The 18,051-nt window shown below is 42.1% G+C and overlaps 1 long non-coding RNA gene across 2 annotated transcripts in view; it reads left to right on the top strand.

Moving 5' to 3' along the window:
• The window catches only part of LOC142051564 (uncharacterized), a 48,708-nt gene extending 31,312 nt beyond the window's left edge, over positions 1 to 17,396 (top strand). For both annotated transcript variants that reach the window (XR_012658546.1, XR_012658547.1), the window contains one exon: positions 10,999 to 17,396. This is a non-coding gene — a long non-coding RNA (uncharacterized LOC142051564). The remainder of the gene's footprint in view (positions 1 to 10,998) is intronic.
• Positions 17,397 to 18,051: the final 655 nt, after the last annotated feature.

The raw sequence follows: 18,051 nt of genomic DNA, 5'->3' as shown, positions 1-18,051 counted from the left end.
TTTCAGGAGGTTCTTTTGCAACACCTACTCATTACAAAATTGGAAAAAGGAGCTTTCTAAGACTCCAGAAATGAAAAATGAGACTGGTTTTAAGCACATGTAATTAAAATGCTCTAGAACTTCAACAGTTTAAAACCACAGTATTTGCATTTAATGTTTCAAAAAGATAAACATGTATTTTGCATTTTGTGATGGCATGTTTAGTCAACGCCATCCTCTGCAGCGTAATGAGAAAGGGCCTTCAGACACTGAGGCAGAAAACTTGCACTCAGTTTCTGACAAATGTTATTCAGTAAAAGAATGTATCTAGTTAAGATATATACATATATGTGTGACTGTAAGCACATCTAGTTAAGGTATGTCTTAGCTAGATATACTTATATACCTTTATAAATTATATATAAAAGATGTATTTAATAAAGAAGGAACAAACCAAATGAAATTATTTAGGAAGCATGCAAGCAGTGACATTTTGGTATTGATGTTCAAAACTTGCCTATTGCTTTACAAAATGCCCAAATGGATGTCTATAGTGATGTGGTCCTTGGTCCTCTCATGGTCCTTCAGCACTGCTTTGTCCTGGTGCGCAGGACAGAGAAGCAGTGTGGCTTGGTGGGTGGAGACCAGGCTGGGACCTCAGTTCAGCTCAGCTCAGCCTCTCTTCTGCTGTCTGACTTCAGCCCTTCCACTTATTCTTCCAGTGGGAGCAGAGTATTCACAGCATCTCCTTTTAGATGTTAGCTAATCTGGGCTCTGAACTGTGTTCTGGGGATTTCACCTCCTTCTTCATCAGCCAGGTATGAAGCCTAGGCCTGAAGTGAAACATTAGTTTAGTAACCTTATGTACACCCATAAAATAGCAGTAATGGTACTAATTTTCTTTATAAAGTGCTCTCTATTTCTAAGAGGAAAAGTAGCTATTATTATTTGTAATTATTATTACAGGGTGTAAGGCCCAAAACTTCAGATTTCGTTTAGTAAATGCAGGAACCACAAGGCTATTGCAAATATAAGGAAGTACTGTCTATTTATCTAACTTACAATAGGCAAATTTTGAAAGGGCACCACTGCATAAAAGCCCACAGGAGGGAGGAAAGAGCACACATACTTAAACCCTGACAAGAGAAAGACATGATACATCTGAGCAAACCAACGGAGATGTTAAAACTCAGAAGCCCCACAGACATCTACTGACTCGAACGTGCAACTGGCAGCTATCACCGAGCCGTGCTCTCATGTGGTTCTTGGCTGTTGCTTGCCTAAATTTTCTAATTCCAGCATGCTGCCTCGGTGTTACTCCTACATGAACTGGCAGTGTTGTCAGAGGCAATCATGTCAGTGCACTGCAGACCACTTTTTCCTTTGTGAAGAGGAAGTTAATCTGATGGACCTTGTTGCTCAAAATAAAAATGCAGGTTTCATCCATAAAAAGCTTTAAAATGTGTGCTGGGAACACTGGAACAGTGCAAAGAAATCTTCCAGCCATGAAAATAAAATCAAGTAGGAGGAAGGTGCTTCCTTTTGCTGTAGGGTGATGAGGTCCACAATCAAGTGCAATGGATACTCTCAGGGTTCAGGGGGAACAGTACTAAAATGTCATCTTTCTCCAGCAGTCACAGAAACCAGTATGATAAAAAGCAGATTGGCAAAACCCTCCTGGCTTTGGGCTTACATGGGCTCTCAGTAGAAAGCTGAAGTAGGGTATAATTAATTATCAGGGATAAACAAGCTCTTGCAGTCTGCTGTTGACATGGATCGTTGGCTTTAAACAAGACTTTGAATTTCTGATAATGATGGAGCAGGGTTACTCTCTCCCTTCCCCTGTTCCCGCGTGATGGATAGAAGCACCTCTTTTTGTACCACCCTCTAACTAGAGTAGCATGCACCCTGGATCCTGTTCTAAAATAAACTCTACTAAAAAGACTGTAAAAATCCCGACTAAATATGACTCATGTCTTTCAGTCGTGTTCATAAAATCCCCTTCCCATGCATTAGCCTTTGCCATTTCCAGGGATGTGCCTGGCAGCAGAGATGCTGCAAACCTCGGTGCTCCTCTCGGGGAGGAGGAGCAAGGTAGGAACTGCAAGCTGTGGGAGGCTGTGCAGCACTCACCAGCAAATGAGGATCCTCCAATGCTCTCCTTCAGCCCCTGGCCCCCTGTGGCTTGTGCTTCTGCCCAAGAGAAATGTCTTGTCATGGTTCTTGCTTCTACTTGCAACCAACCCTGTCAGGAGCTGGGAAGTCTGTTTTTGGGACAGCTGGGAATTTTTCCCGTGGAGGTCTTCCCTCCATGATCCTCTCAACGGCAGCTTCTGCAGCACCTTCTCAAGTTAGTTCACGCGTTCATGGTCCTTGGGTGAGTGAGGGCTGCAGCTGAAACGGAGCTTGAGGAGACTTTACTTGCCCCTCCTTGCAAGAGGCTCCTGCTCTCAGTGGACATCCCCATGACCAGAAAGGCCTGGCCCTTTTTTCTGGCAACTGAGTCCAAACTCCAGAGAGCAGTACTGTGCCTTTAGTCTCTTCCTTTTCCTTGGGACTCTAGGTTGACTGGTAGTGGAAGGAAAAGCTGACGGTAAAAGTTTCTAAAACTCTTCTTTTTTCTTGCCATGGCTCAGGGATGCCATTGAGACTGCAGCCCCACACCTGCACACAGGCCTCTCAAGTCCTTCTTGTTTGTTCCCCGTGCTGCATGTGTTAGGGTACAGGCACTTCGGAGAGACACCCTGTCCTGCTCCCTTCCCAGGCAGTGTGAGACCTTCTCCCAGAACTGTCCTGTAAGGAGTCCCTTTTCCTTTGAGGTGGTGACTTGACCTTTCAAAGGAGGCTGTGTTCTTCTGGCTCATCCCAAATGTGGAGCAAAAGAAAAGGGAAGTGTATAGGTAGGGGAACCACTAAGTCATAGATCCACACGGCATTTTCATTGATAAATAAGATTAATTGGCATGAAGGGTTAGAGACTTCATTATGAAATATTTCAGCATACACATTAGTTCATAAAATGGGAATTCAGCCAGAAGGGTGAGGTTTCCTCAGCACTAGCAGTAGCAGTCCAGAAGCCATCCTTGCACCTCTTTTGAAAGACCAGGACGCAGCAGCCTGTTTTATTTTGCTTGCACATAGACTTGGTACTCACCTTGCAGCAAAAGCCAAGTCTCTCCACTGGTTTTCACAGCACATGGAGGAGGCATAAACTCCATGTTCTCTATCTCAAGAAAACTCAGTACAGCTCTGAAGAGTAAGAGGTAACAACTTGTGATACCATACCTGTAGGCCCAAAGAGACTAATATTAAACTCAGACTTTTAAATCACTGTAAAAACACCTCTCTGTATAATCTGTAGTCTTTGCACTGGCTAATAACCATGTGTTTTGTGGTACTGGACAGCTGCACTTTGTCTATAACTTTCATTATCTTTATATCAAAGGACCTGTTTCATGGCATTGATAAAATTCCCCTCTCACTTCCCATGAAACAGACCCCTAAAACTGAAGCCTGCAAACAGGAAAACATTTGCTGTTGTCTTTAAGCTGGGAGTGATGTTGCTCTCCGGGAGCTCACCCTACCTCAGGGCTGGCTTTTCAGATGAAAAAGAATACCAAAACAGATTGAAAAATACCCACACTGGTCAGAACAAAAGAAATGAGTCAAATGCAGCGATCTACTGAAGTGCTTAAAAAAAACCAACTTGTGAGGCAGCCTCTGAGACTGAGCCTGTAACTGTGCAGGTGTCTCACTGCCGTCCATGGGATGCACAGCAACAACGTGCAATGCAGGAGGACGTGGCTGCATTAATGCAGGAGGAAAGCAATCAGAGAGAACCTTGTTGGGCAGCCTCCGATGTGTTACTGGGAAACCTTTAGCAGCATGCTGAAATACCTTTCGGGAAGGTGCAGTGCTGTACTGAATATGCCAATTGCTTGTGACAACTGTGTTATTCAGAGTTTTGTCACTCTAAGCTCTAGATCTTATTTTCTATAATATGTTTGCCTTGTGGATAGGGTTGAACCTAGTAGTGCTCTGTGGCCTTCAGTGGGGTCAGATAATTGTAAAAAATGTACATCAGCAAGATAATCTTCTCCGTTTTTATCACTTCCTTTTCATTTTTACCTCTGGTAAACTCCCTCTTCAAATAAGGAGATGGCAAATTAACTAAGTTAAGTGATTCAATCAAAGGTCACCATGTCGCAGACAAATCATGCTCTATGAAACTTCTTCAGTCTGAAAATCACAGCCTACCCTCTAGCAATTGGTGTCTGCTAATGTAAAGCCAGTCAGTCTGATTAAATGTGACTGTGAGCAGTGGGCGGTTTTGTGGTTGTCTTTATGCGTAAAGGTAAATGTCAGCAAAATGAATGGAGCTTTGGGTGTTACTTATGTATTTGACGAACCTCTTATACTCTCCCTAACAAGTGTATTGTAAGCGCTTGACTAGATTTATCAGCTGCTTTATAAGGAGCAGCAAGGAACCCAGATTAAAGGTTGCTAAGTTACAAACTAGATAAGACATAGGCGTATTTCCAAATTTATACAAACACCATGCCTAAATTCAAGAGAAACGTAAGAAGCGGTCTGAGCTCAAGAATAGGTTAGCGTGCAAGATGGATTTCTCTCTCTATTTCTCTGCATGGCTTTACTTCCAGCAATATTTCAAAGGGGCATTACAGCATTCAGAATCTATTTCAACATGCCAAGTATGAGAGAAATAATGCCTAATACCCAGCATGGGGGCTTTTTAATGGTAATACAAATATTATGCAGCATTTCCCTCCCCAAGTCAAGCTGTGCTTGCCTTGAATACAATCCTCCTACAAATACAAACATGTACATCCTGGGCACGCAGGCCCTTGTTACAATGGGGTCAAAGTAGAACTCTCTTCACACACAGATAACATAGACATTAATCCGATGGTTGAAGAAATGGGATTTTGAACTGTGCAAATTCCAGTTCAAAGGAGGGATCCTTCTCAGTATAGATGTCTTTATTATCAGCCCATGTTTAGCTAATAAATGGTTTATTAAAAATGGCCTGGCTGTTAGTGGCTTACATACATATTACTGGGTTTGGAACAGTCAAAAATTACAGCTGACTGCTTTGGAGAAGCTGTTAGGAGATGCTTGCGTGCACCGCACAGGGAAGCAGTATAAGGAAAGATGTAGGTTTTCTACAGGCAACATATTTTCAGCCTCCTTAAGTTCCTAGGCTTTATCTTTTTCTCATATTGTTAGTAGGCATCATCATGAATGGCTGTGTTCTGAGATCTCTGTGTTTTCCAGTGAGGGGAAAGCCACTGAAGCGTTCAGCCCCCAGACTGGAGGTGGGACTCTTTGGTGTGAGCACAGGTGTGCTGGCAGGTACCCTGTGGCTGTGATCCCAGCATGTTTCCATGTCAAAAGGTGTGCTACAGAGTCATACTGTGGGAAAGAGCAAACTGGCTAGTTTAAAATATCTGGCTGAGAGATAACTCTATATTTTGCAGGCCATCTTTTTCCTTCAGAAAGGGTAACCAGAAACATTTAGCAGATGATTTCCTCCACATATCTAGTTTTGTTTAGAAAAAAAAATCAGAAAACTTTAATTGAATTCCACCTACATATGGCTTGATGGCTAGAAAAGTCTCCAGGAGGCGCTGGCTAGCTGGGGTACAAAAGCACATTGCCTGCAGGACTTTTTCTTGTGCCATTCCTTATGCAGGTGCAGGGTCCAGCAAAATGAGGCAGTGAGTTCTGCTACACCATATTGATGCCTCCAGGGGATTTCCAGAGGAAAGGTCAGCTAGGGCTTCTGGCTTCATTCTGGTAGTTAAACACAGAATAATCACTTGGCTTCCAGACCTTGGCTTCCAGACCGTGGACACCCCCCAGTCTGGCTTTATCATCACTTGGAACTCTGCAGTATAATGTCTTAATAAAGTCAAAAGCTGTTGGTGGGCTGCACTTTCTTCTTTTTATATTTTTTAAAAAAGTATTTTCATTTACATGAAAGATCAACAAAATCCAACCTGAATCCCATCCTTTCTTCCATTTAATTACCAGCTCTTGTGTTTTCAAGCAGTTTTAAGGTAAGGGTAATTATCATGAGAGGAATTAGGAAGCATGAAATAGCTGGGAGCCAAAAAGGTGCTTCAAAAGCCTTGGCAGGCCAGACTGTAAAATACACCTCAGTGTTATTCATTTATAACAGGAAAAAAAATGGCATGGCTCTAGATCATCTGATGGCAGTTATGGATAATACTTGGCCTATGAGCTGTCTATGCCCTGTCTGTTAGCCGGGCAGAGAGTACCAGGGACCAAAGTCCTGTGTTTTAGGCACTGATTTAAGTCCAGCCCTGTCACAGGTACTAAATTTACGTTAACTTCCAGTCACAGCAACAAAAATGCTCACTAGAAATGGTGTGCTTTAATCTGGAAATGGTGTTTTCAGTTACACTTCAGATTTTTTTCCTTCTTCTTACAGTTCAGTCTTATACTCTGTAAAGATGCACTTCCTGTCAATTTTTTATTTCTTTGACATGAAGCCTGTCTCTCTTCTTAGTTCTAAGAATTATGCCCTAGAGAGAATGACACCTGGTAGTTCCTCTGTGCTGGTAGGACCACTGCATCTGCACCAAGCAGTTCACCACATAGTACGCACTCCATCCTCGCTGCTCTGAGTAAAGTCAGAGCTCGTACTTAGCACTGCAGTCAAACTGATAATGTTTTGTAATATAGAATCATGGAATGGTTTGGGTTGGAAGGGATCCTAAAGATCACCTAGTTCCAACCCTCCTGCCATGGGCAGGGACACTTTCCACTAGACCAGGTTGCTCAAAGCCCCAGCCAGCCTGGCCTTGGACACTTCCAGGGGTGGCACATCCACAACATGGTAATCACTGTTAGGAGTTTTTTTGTAGACACATGCTCTACGTCTTCCTACCGTTCCTTGCTCGAGGCAAGATAGTACCCTGAGAACATCCAGTAGAAATGAACCCTGCCGCAAGATTAAGTTTTGAACTGAACCTTTGAGTCATTAGCCTTGTAGCTAGGTGCTCTGTTTTTATTTTGTGTATTTGCTGACAACTTGATCTCTTCCTGTCTGTCAGCTCTTGACTGTAAAATCCTTCAGTCCATGCTCCTGGAGATATCAGTCATCCCAACAACCAGTGCCACTGTTTTAATCATTTTGACCCTCTTTTGGGTATCTGTGGTGGTGAGCAGATGAGCGAGCAGCCTGAAGAATGAGTTTAAAGCGCTTTTCTGTAGTCATCCTTTAATTTTATTATGTTACCTGAGTTTGATTCTCTCTTTTTAGGAAAGGAATAATATAACATTAATTGATCTATCTATTCTTAACCAAGCCAGTGGAAATTCCTTCAGGAATATAAGGAAATTAGGTCTTGCAATTTCTATTTCACACATACATGGAATCTAAACCCCAAATGAGGGAAGTCATTGGTCTTGAAAGAGATGCTGCCTGAACAGATGATGCCTGTATTTTCTGCTCTTCAAGTTGTGACACAGACCTCACAGTCCTATTTAGAGCAAAATACCTGTTGATTTCAATAGGAGTTTTGCCTGAAGTATCGAGTCCTGGACGTCTATGCAGTGAGCCTATGTCATGCTAACTACAGAGGTCACATGCCAAAGAACTTTTTGTCAGATCTTTGCATTTAAATTTGCCAGGTCTGGTGAATAACAGAAAATATGCTATTACTGGGGGGCTGGTTTATATTTAGACCTTTATTTGGAGATTATCATCTAGGTACAACATCTCCTTGTCCTAAATGGGAGGAGGTACAGCTATATGAGCACTATCTCTCGTGTCCCCTGCTGGTTTCTGAACTCCCTTGCAGGGAGACTAGAAAAGAGAGGTTCAGAACATCTCTGTATTTGATGTCTGTCTAGGTACCCATTCACAAATATTCAAAAATTCATTTATATGACTGTTATTTGGTCAACCCCACTCACTTAGAATAGGGTCCAGGTGAGTTGTAAGGTGTTCAGATGAGTTTTGAATGCCCAGAAAATAAAAGATTTCACAGCCTGTCTGCATTGCTGTTGTAATGTTTGAACACCACGATAAAAATTATCTTCCTTAGAAATAGAAATTTCCTTTGCTGCAGCTTGTGCACATTGCCTTTTGTGCTTTTATTAGGTACCTCCAAGAAGCATCTGTCCCCATCTTCTTTCTGCCCTCCCATTGTGTAGTTAAAGGACTCTTTCCATTTTTTTCTTAGGAAAACAGATTTAATTCCTCCCCTCCCCTTTTGAAATCCTTTGTCTTTAGCTGTGGACATGTAGAAGTACCTGGACTTCAGTGAATAATGGAGCCCAAATTTAGTCACAGAACCTTACTGTGTTGTGTGTATAATTCTTAAATTGCTTTTTTACATTTTACTTTTTGCAATTCTCCCTCTTCCCTTCTAAAATATGCCAGAAGCTTTTAAACCTCCAAAGGAACAGCATAGCAAAGTGTTAAAACAACAGTGGCCTTTGAAGCTCCTTCCCTTCATACCCATCTTCTCTTTCCTGCTCCCTTAGAAAAACTGAGGCTTTGTGAAGGATGAAATCCCATGGGAAAGCTGATGCAGGGATTATGACAACAAATTTAATGGGGCAGTCGCTGTCATTTCTGAAGTGAGGTCTGCACTGCAGCTTTTTGTAAATCCCATAAAGACTGAAGTCATTTGGGGCTGGATTGATTTTGATTAACTGTGCTTGTCTAGCTTGAATTTGATGCCCAAAGTTCAGTCACCTAGGATCTTTTCTAATTCACAGCCTTACTGGTGAGCCAGTCACCCTGCAGGTTGCCTGCCTTTTCCATTGATTGCATAGCAAACAAGCTGAGATGAGATTTGCCATTTTTAGGCAGCTAACTTTAGAAGAGATGAATCACACCTCACTAAGTGTAGTGGCTTCTTCCTGTCATGAGTCCTGTACAAGTTGAATCCCTGCATCCCTTGAGTTACCCCTGTAACTTAACTGGATTTTATGAGTTTCCCTGGCCCAGATGCAAAACTCAAGTGAGCGAGTGATGTTGAATGTTACCGACATTGGACCAAATAAAAAAGCACGCTTATGGAGCAAGAGCAGTACTTCACACCCAAAGACCCCTATCTAAACATACTCCTATCGAGATTTTACTTATGATTTGCTACATCTGCAGAAACAGTTGTTTCTATCACAGTAGTTTATAAATTACACCATAGGAGATTTCAGTGTGTGCACTCTAACCTAAACACTGTGATTTACAGAGAGGTTAGAACTTGTTATGGAAAACAGAGCTGAATGGAAGAGGAGATGAGGTCCACAACTAAAGAAAGGGAGCAGGAATTAGCATGCATCTTTCCAGCACCAGCTGCGATAAAGCCACAAAGATGTAGCACGGTTCTATCCCACTTTCATGTGATTGTATTCACCAGCAGCGGAGGTAACAGCAGTGTTTTCAAAGGTACATGAGAAATTCCAAAAGACTTTATTTTTGAACGATGCCAAACCAGAAAATTCAAATCAGCTGTGGCAAAACAGTGTCTCAGACCTGTAGAGATATAGATATTTTAGACTAACTGTAAATGGGGAAAAGAAACTTTCACTGTATACTTCTAGTCTGTCTATTTTCCATGTAAGGTACATTTTCATAGCCTGCCTACATATGCATATGACATTTATTATGTATCTGCTGCAAACAAAGAAGCCACACGCAGACACCCCCCAACCCCAGACCTGCCCCCCAGCCATGGCTGGGAGCTGCAGCATACCAGCAGTTCCCTGGGGGGTGGAGTGGGGGTGTGGGGGGAGGACTTTAATAGGGAGATGCCGAGGTCGGGGTGCTCTATCTGTGGCACATATGCATTTGTGGAGAATCCATGAATAATCAGGCCAGCAGGGACATCAGAAAGCCAAAACCACCACGCAGCATCTCCATAACAATATCTAAGTCTGTGGTGGTTGCTAATGTAACTCTGCAGATGGAGAACCATGAGAGCTCAGGACCAGTGGAGAATCTGGGCTAACTGGAAGTTAAAAAAAATTAATCTATAAAACATGAGAGGTTTAAGGAAAGTTTATGTGAGGAATACAAGGCTGAAATGGATTTGTTCAGTAACAGACAGACTTAGTCAAAGGTTTAAATTCAACCTAGATATAAAAACCCATCACGTTTCCTGGTAATAGCACTAGGCAGGCAAGCAGGGATGATTCCCTGCTTGCTGATGAAGCAAACAGATAGGAAAGTGAAAAAATCCAGGCTTTCTGGTGCTTGGTTTCCCCTCAGTGTCACTGGTTCAGTCCCTTCCCATCTCCTTTTCTCTATTTAATTAAAACACGTTAATGGCAACACCTATCAACTGGCAGCTTTGCATTCGGCATCCATATCGCTCAGACTAGCTGCCGAGTTAATCTGACAGATGAGGAGAGTGGTTTGGCTTTTGCAGTCATTTAGCTGCAGCCTCCGCATGTCTGCAGTGCGATGCAGAGGTGATGGGAGCCGTTCCCGTGCCAGGGGCTTTGGAGGAGAAGCCTGTGACTGAGCACTCGCTGCTCCATGCCCATCCATCCTCTGAGCAAACCCGTTCTACTATCCCTTGCCATTAACAATCAGCTTTCTACTTTTTTTAAACTGTTTGTAACACTCCATCCCTGGTAAGGAAACTTTTAAATAGTGTTTTTTCCTCTCTTTGTTTTTTTTCCAATATAATTTGCAAACAATACAGATCACTGTACTCCAGGGAAAGGTAGTTATGGGAGAGGAATAGGGGATTTGTGTATTGTTTTAAGAGGGAAAACGAGGTCATAAGCAGTATCATGAGAAAAACAAATAACTGCAGATGCTTAGGTACTATTGGCAAAAAAACAAGACCAGGAAACCAGTTCTGAACTGGGGAGGTACCATGCATGGGGCCATTGAATAAATAAAAAGATTTTTTTTTTCTGAATACATTCAGTAACACCAACTAGCTGCTGATGTCCAAGTAAAAGTGATACAGATAGAAACAAGGTCTGATTATTTTATTTTTCATGTAGAGCTGTCATGCATCAAAGAACTTCATATACATCAGTGAAGTCTCCTGACACCACGCTGGGCAGATGAGCATCACATAGCAGATGGGTAAAATGAGACTTAAAGAAGCTGAACAGAAGTGGCCCCCCTGGAAATACAGCTCAGCAGCCTCCTGCTCAGATAAGCATCCTCAGCCTCTTTCCCCATCCTCCCCTTTGCAGCCGCAACATGTTTGAAGCAGTCACCGCAGTAACATTATCCTGGGGACAGGAGCGGGACTGGAGCATCAGACATGGGATCTTTTGTCGTTGCCCCCATGCCATGCCGGGGAGTGTGATGTCAAGCCTCCCACCCTGTGCCCAGTTGTGGAAACTGAAGCCCATATGACCTTCACTGGAAACAAAAAGTTGCCAGAATTATCATCCTGCAAGAAACACTGAGAACTCCATTGAACTATGTGTCACACTGTGAACATATCACTTCCTCATGCCTTAGCTGTTAGGATATCTTTAGTGTTACTGAATGCAACCAGCTATAAACATTTAGGGTCAAAGTCTAAGATAACTTCTTCGGACAACTCTGCACCTGGCAGTCACCCAGATGGCAAAGGCAGTAACTGGTAGAGGGTATGTTTCACCACCAAATTAGCTCAGGATGCTGCAGGATTTTTAACGGAGGCCAACTCTTCGGTCTCACAGCAACCCTTTGAAAAATGACAGTAAGAAGCAATTCTCGCTCATAGAGAAACCCTCTAGTGCACTTGAAATCGAAATTTCAAAATGGCCATCAGCAAAAGTCATCTATCTGAAAGGCGCTGTTTTGCTTAATGTGCACTAGAAATATAGTGAAGCCAATTTCATTGGCAGTAAGGTATGTTTTTTCCTCTGGCTTTAACACCAAACTTCTCAATCTGACAAATAATTTCAGTCCTTTGACTCAGTGTTCGAGAAAATGTTTAGTTCTGTGCATAAAATGGATGGAGGGCCAAAATCTTTCTCTCATAACCTGCAGAAATTGCTGGAGTTACTCCAGGGATGCATTTAGTCCCTTCTGTTCAAAATTTAAGACCCGCTGTTTTTGTGACAGCACAGGTAATTGCTACAGCTGGAGCAAGGCTGTATCTCATCGTCTCTGACCTCAGCCCCACCTGCCGTTCTCTTTTCCTGCAGCAGAAACACAGTGAATTCCTCAGAGGACACCGAGGGATGGATCCAGTGCTAAATCCTCACCTAATGGGAGCTGGTGGAGGAGGCCTCTGCAATCTACAGCACATCCTGCACTGGTTTCTCTGCAGGAAAGGAAAGGCAAAACCTGACCCTTGGGGGTGGCTTTAGGAAATCCTGTAGATTTTGAGGTATGCACAGAGACTCCTTCCTTCCCCCCTACTAGGCCCAAGAAGCAAGGACAAACCCTCCAGTGGTGGGGTCAGATTGAGGGCTTTCTCCTGCACTTCTCCAGCTCTTACACCCCAGCCCAGCTCCTGTTTACCCCTTTGAGGTTACTGATTTGGCCACAGGATGAAAAGCAACCAAAGGCAAAGAGTCATCTTCCAAATATGCCAAGGTGAAAGCTTCTGCCCTGGGAGCTTTGGAAGAAAGATACAGAAAAGGGGCACTAAGGAGATTATATTAGCTCTGTTTTACAACTGGAGATCAGAAGCTAAGAGCTGATATCCCCACAACAGTGATTTATGCAAGACCACGAGTTCACCCAGCCCCATGGTGGGGTACGAGGCAGACACCTCCACTGAGTCCTGCAGTGGCATCTCCATCACACAGCCACACCTGCGTAGCTCTGAAACCTTCCTGAGTGGGAGAAGAATGATAATTTGTGCGTGGTGACGAGATGTTTCTCAGCTTTCAGGCTTCCTAGCCACAATCATTCCTTGAGAAACAAATGGCTGTGAAAAGGGCAGGATAAAGAGGTGAATTGTTGGACACTGTGCTAAGAACAGTTTTTCTGTTACGCCAGTCTGTTGCTGCACGGATACACATGCTCACTCATAAAACCAAATGCCAGCAGATATATATTTCCTTCCAAACAGGATCATCTATGAATATATATAACTCTATCTTGAATTAGAAAAATCCATCAGTTTTTCCTCTCCCTGTAGGTTTGCACATAGACGCGCATGAGTTTGCGTAGACATCCAGCTACGGTGCAGTACACTACAAACAAAATGTGTAAGTGAAATTATTATATCTAAAATAGCACAAACTCAAGAGATACATATCAGCAGCCCCTCAAATTCTAACACCTCCCTGGCTGCATATCTCCATCCCATAAATTTTCAGACTTACCATTACAAATAATTTCAATTTGCAATTGTTCCCTTACACTGATTTTAGCCAGATCAGACTTACGTCCTCTTATTAGACACATCTTTCATGCAGAGTGTAAAACAGTAATCCGCTTGTAATGCTTACTGGCATTGGCTCTCATCAAAGAGACAGGTGGAGAATTGCAGTTAATGGCAATAACGGAGAAAGCCCGCTGTTTGGGTGGCAGCACTTCAGAGGGTTTTCTACCTGCCTGCCATGGGACTGAAATCCATGAATTTGAAAGCTGCTTGTGTCTTTACAGTCATTATGAAGGTATCTCTCAGTCAGTACCAATCAATGACAAATGAAACTTTTTATGAAGAAAAATTCCAGTACCATCTGGAATTCCTGGAGAAAGAAAAACCTATGGACTTGTCTTCTGCAGCGTGGCAACCCCCATCATTATAACCAACACAAAAGCAGGCTGATGTATTACCATTTTTGCTTCCACCCATTATGCTGTTTGCTCACTAATATGTGTTGCAGTATGTGGATATTGATGTCTGAAGGGCAGGATTTTTCCAGTTGTTTCACCTCTTAATGGTTACCGGAGCAGCAGTGGTCCCTGACTGCACACTGGGAAGCACCATTGTTCAGCCTGCTCTGCCCCAGCTTGTTTCCCCCAAGAAGTTGTGACTGTGCAAATAACAGCACTCATTTTGACCACACAAAAGATGAAGTCTGACCTTGCATTATACAATTTCCTTAAGTAAAAATATAATAATTGAGTGAACAGTGAGTTATTAGGCTGACTAAAATTCTTCAGGCAGTGAAACACCATTTTTATATGACATGCAAGAGGACAGATTTCCTGACAACACCATGTTTCAATCTTTCTGACAGAAAGCCCAAGCTAGAAAATTTTCCAGTGTCTATTCCCAGTCAAGTGTGGATATTTTTCCTGAGATAAAATGCAAAGCGTTCAGTTAAAAATTGGTATTTAGCCTGTGAAAACATGTTATAGATCAATCATTTCAGCCTTCTAATACTACCTGATATTTGCAAGCACAAGTTTTAAAACCTATACGAAGACCTTGCAAGTAGTTTTGCACGTGTCCTTCTTGCTGGAGCACTCTGGAATGGCCATGCAGAAACACAGCCCCACTTTTGTCTAGATGAATCTGGAAATGAAGACCCAAAATATGCTGTTCGGCTGAAGGAATATGAGGAGAGCAGAGGTACAAACACTCGAGATTACATCAAATGTAGAATGTTTGCCCTATTCAAATGAAAATGCCCCTCTTTTCCAAGCTCCGAGTGTCCTGGATGAATAAGAAGCAGCCTTTTTTTCTGCTCTGAGCTCTCTTAATGGCCATTTTAATGACTGTCTCCTCAAGTTTACAGCCAGCTGTCAAATTACTGAATGCCAATATTTATGAAACCCCAGCATATACAGTGATAATGACACAATTCAGTATTTATGGGGAGCGCATTTTTTGTAAATACCAACACTGAGCAATCACAGTAACTACTCTCTTGGTAACTCCACTAATTTCAGAGGACAATGAGCAAGAATACCTTGAAACTTAAAAATCAGAGACTACTCACCCCTTACCCTTTTGGTGACTTCAGGCTCAGCATGTAGTAGCAGTAAGAAAGAACTACAATTTCTTATTCTTGAAAAATCATTGCTGAACTAATGAGGTGAGGGATATTTTTAGGGTGCTGTGATTGTTTTGCAGGTGGTGGGGAGCCTGACAAGGTAAGCAGCAGGGAGGGAATACTCCATCTGTCACACAATAGCTCAGTGATTGGAACAGTGTTTGGAGAGGGAGGAGAAGAGGTGAGCAAAGTATCAGACTCCCTTTGCCTCTCAAAATTCTCTTATTCTCGTTAGCAAACTCCGAAGTCTCTGCCTAGAAAATTGCTCAGAAGCAGAGGCAGTCCCTGATTTTAGAGCCTGTGAGATGAAGCAGTTCTTGAGAGCAAAGTCGTTCTCCAGGACTTAGATGACTCAAATGCACCTATGCTGTGGTTTCCCTGGAAATTAGCCAGTGGGCACTGGATCCAAAAGGCTGTGAAGATGGGGCAGGACAGACATCATGGAGGGAGGAACCACACTGGCAAACTTTGTTTCCATGTAGTAAGGGAAAGATTGCAAATTTGAACGTTAAGGAAGCTGTTCCTGCCTACTGCTGACTTCTGTACTTCCATGTTCAGGTCACAATTATATTTACCACATAATTGCAACCAGAGGAGAACTTCGGGTTTATATCTTATTCAGTAGAAAATTCTCTACTATTGTGATATTTTCTAATGCTAGAAATGATGACAGAAATTATGTCATTAGCTCACACCATTTCCTGCAGAGCCTGTTTCCTTAAGACGTGCTACAGAGCAATATTCATCCAAAGTAACAGAAGGTGTAAATTAAGTTGAATAAAATGGAATCAAACTGAGGAAATGTTCATTCTGCCTGGGAATGACCACACAAATATTTAATGCTGTTTAAATAATGTATCCTAAATGTTTTTCTTTAGGTAATTTTGTTACTGTTCCTGACCAGCCTATGTAATAATCAGATGTTCTTTGCTGGAGTATTAACCAGGCTTGCATTTAGGAGTCTGCTCTGAAGATCTGAAAAAAGATTCCACTGAATCCACTGGGTTTTGCGTCAGATACCCAGCTTGCAGGGCCAGCTGAAACAAGTCTGAGGAGCAGAGGAGTGGCCTGCCCTGCTGTAACATCACCACATAACATAACACAGAACATCCACATTATGTCAGTGTGAAGGCTCATCTGGTACTGCTTTATCTCTCCCATGCACACCATTAGGGGACAGGAATATAAGAACAAAAGAGTATGCGTTTGCTCCTGTGTGTGTGGAGCAGGGGAAGTACCGAAGTAAAGGAAGAGGAACCATCTCTGTATACCTCTAAAGCAATAGGAGAATCCCTGAACTACAGGCTTTATAACCAGATGGTCATGTTTAGTAGCCACCAATGGATGGCTCTTTCATGAATTTATTTTCCCCCTCCTTAAAATTTTTATACTAATTAAACTCCATGTGAAAAGGCCTTTTGTTTAAATCCATTATGCTTCAGCTGCAGGTATCTGTTTTGTTCCATGTTCTCTCCTAGTTTTCTGTCCCCAGCAGCAGTGGCTTCAGTATCTGAAGTAATAAACAAATAGTAGCAGAAATGAAGCTTTTTATTATCATCATTTACTGGGGCAGGCAGGGGGGGAAGATGATGAGACATCAGTGATTAGCTGCCTAAAAAAATGAAATAAAAATTAACAAATTTTCAAGTAGAAGGATAAGTAATGGGCCACATGGAGTCAGAAGCCCTGTGTTTCTACCCAGTATTTGATCAACTCACTCAAACTCTCTCAGTTTGTTTCCCAATGCGTGAAACAGAAACAGAAATGTGTAGCATAAGTGAAAACATGGACTACTATAATTAAAATTTGTACCATATTTTGAAGGTTTTGATTACAGTATAAAAGCCAAATACAAGGGGTTTCTTCGTCCTTATTGTGACTGGTTTGCTTACATTGGCACTGTCCTTACTTAAATGGGTTAATTTACTACACATATGTACATATATATACACACATAAAAATTGTTACATTCTTATTGAGTGTACTCACAAGGAACTGTAAAATAGCAGTTACCAACTTCTCTAGATCCTGCCCTTCTCTTCTGATTATCACTGGCATAACTTCTGATACTTGATCTTCCCATGGCGCAAGTTTGTTCTTTTGCTAGATTTCTCTTTTGTGCATTGAGACGAAGAACTCGTGTCACTTGGAGCAAGCTGATTTTCTTGTGTGAGGGTATGGGAATAGAAAATAAAATCTCGCTTCTGTTGAACAAAATGTACCTATACTTATGGCACATATCTGAAAGCTTCATCAGCAGTGATCCGTGAAACTAGATCTCTGACATGAAAGTGTGAAGTAGACCCTGAAAAAGAACAAAAGGAAAGGGTCATGTTTACAAAGTCATACTAAACATTTGCAATTGATTCCAATAGTGTTTGCGGAACAATAGTGAACGCAGATTTTACTTTGCTGTGAAAGGCTGCTCTTGGCCACCTGATAGGAAGAATGAATCAACAGTTAAACAAATTGCCCCATTAAGCACCTATTATCATGAAACAGGAATGTCTCTTGCTCATTAACTTTCAGTAAAGCATGCTGAACAAAAGACTGGTGTTTAAAAAAGTTATTTAGAAAACTGAATAATAAGAGCCTTGGATCTACAACTTTGTCTCCATGATTCTCTCCTCCCTCCTCCCCCAACCAAAAAACTTTCAACTGTTAGGCATGATGCATTTTGTTTCTTAACAACCTCTTTTTTTCCAAGTCATTCAAAACATTTTGTGTGGGTAGTTCCTATCTTAATTTACAAGACAAGTGCAAGTCTTTTTACTACCCCTAAGCATGTATATTGGTTTTGAGTCTTGGGTAGTTTACCCGAAAGACATTACCTTTCCTTCCTTTAATTTTTTTTTTTAATTGCGATTATGGAAGTGCTGAGAAATTACCTAATGTGCACGTGGCAAAAAACAGAGTTATGGTGCAAACTATGCAGACAACGTGGTTCTCCTTATTCCCAGATACTGCCATTTTTATGTAAGCCTTTTCTTAGAAATATATTAATATGTAACTACTATTTCTGGGCATTGCACAGGGAAAACCAATGCAAGTCTTGACACTGCCTGTGCCATGCCTGTAAGGGTGAGGTGCAAAGCCAGCAAGATAGCAGTAGGATTATAACTGGGAGGCTTCACTAATGGGTTACTGGCACAG

Source organism: Phalacrocorax aristotelis, chromosome 1 (assembly GCF_949628215.1).
Source record: "Phalacrocorax aristotelis chromosome 1, bGulAri2.1, whole genome shotgun sequence".
Lineage (NCBI taxonomy): Eukaryota > Metazoa > Chordata > Aves > Suliformes > Phalacrocoracidae > Phalacrocorax > Phalacrocorax aristotelis.
The sequence above is the reverse complement of the archived record's forward strand: the minus strand, read 5'-3'. Positions and strand labels throughout refer to the sequence as shown.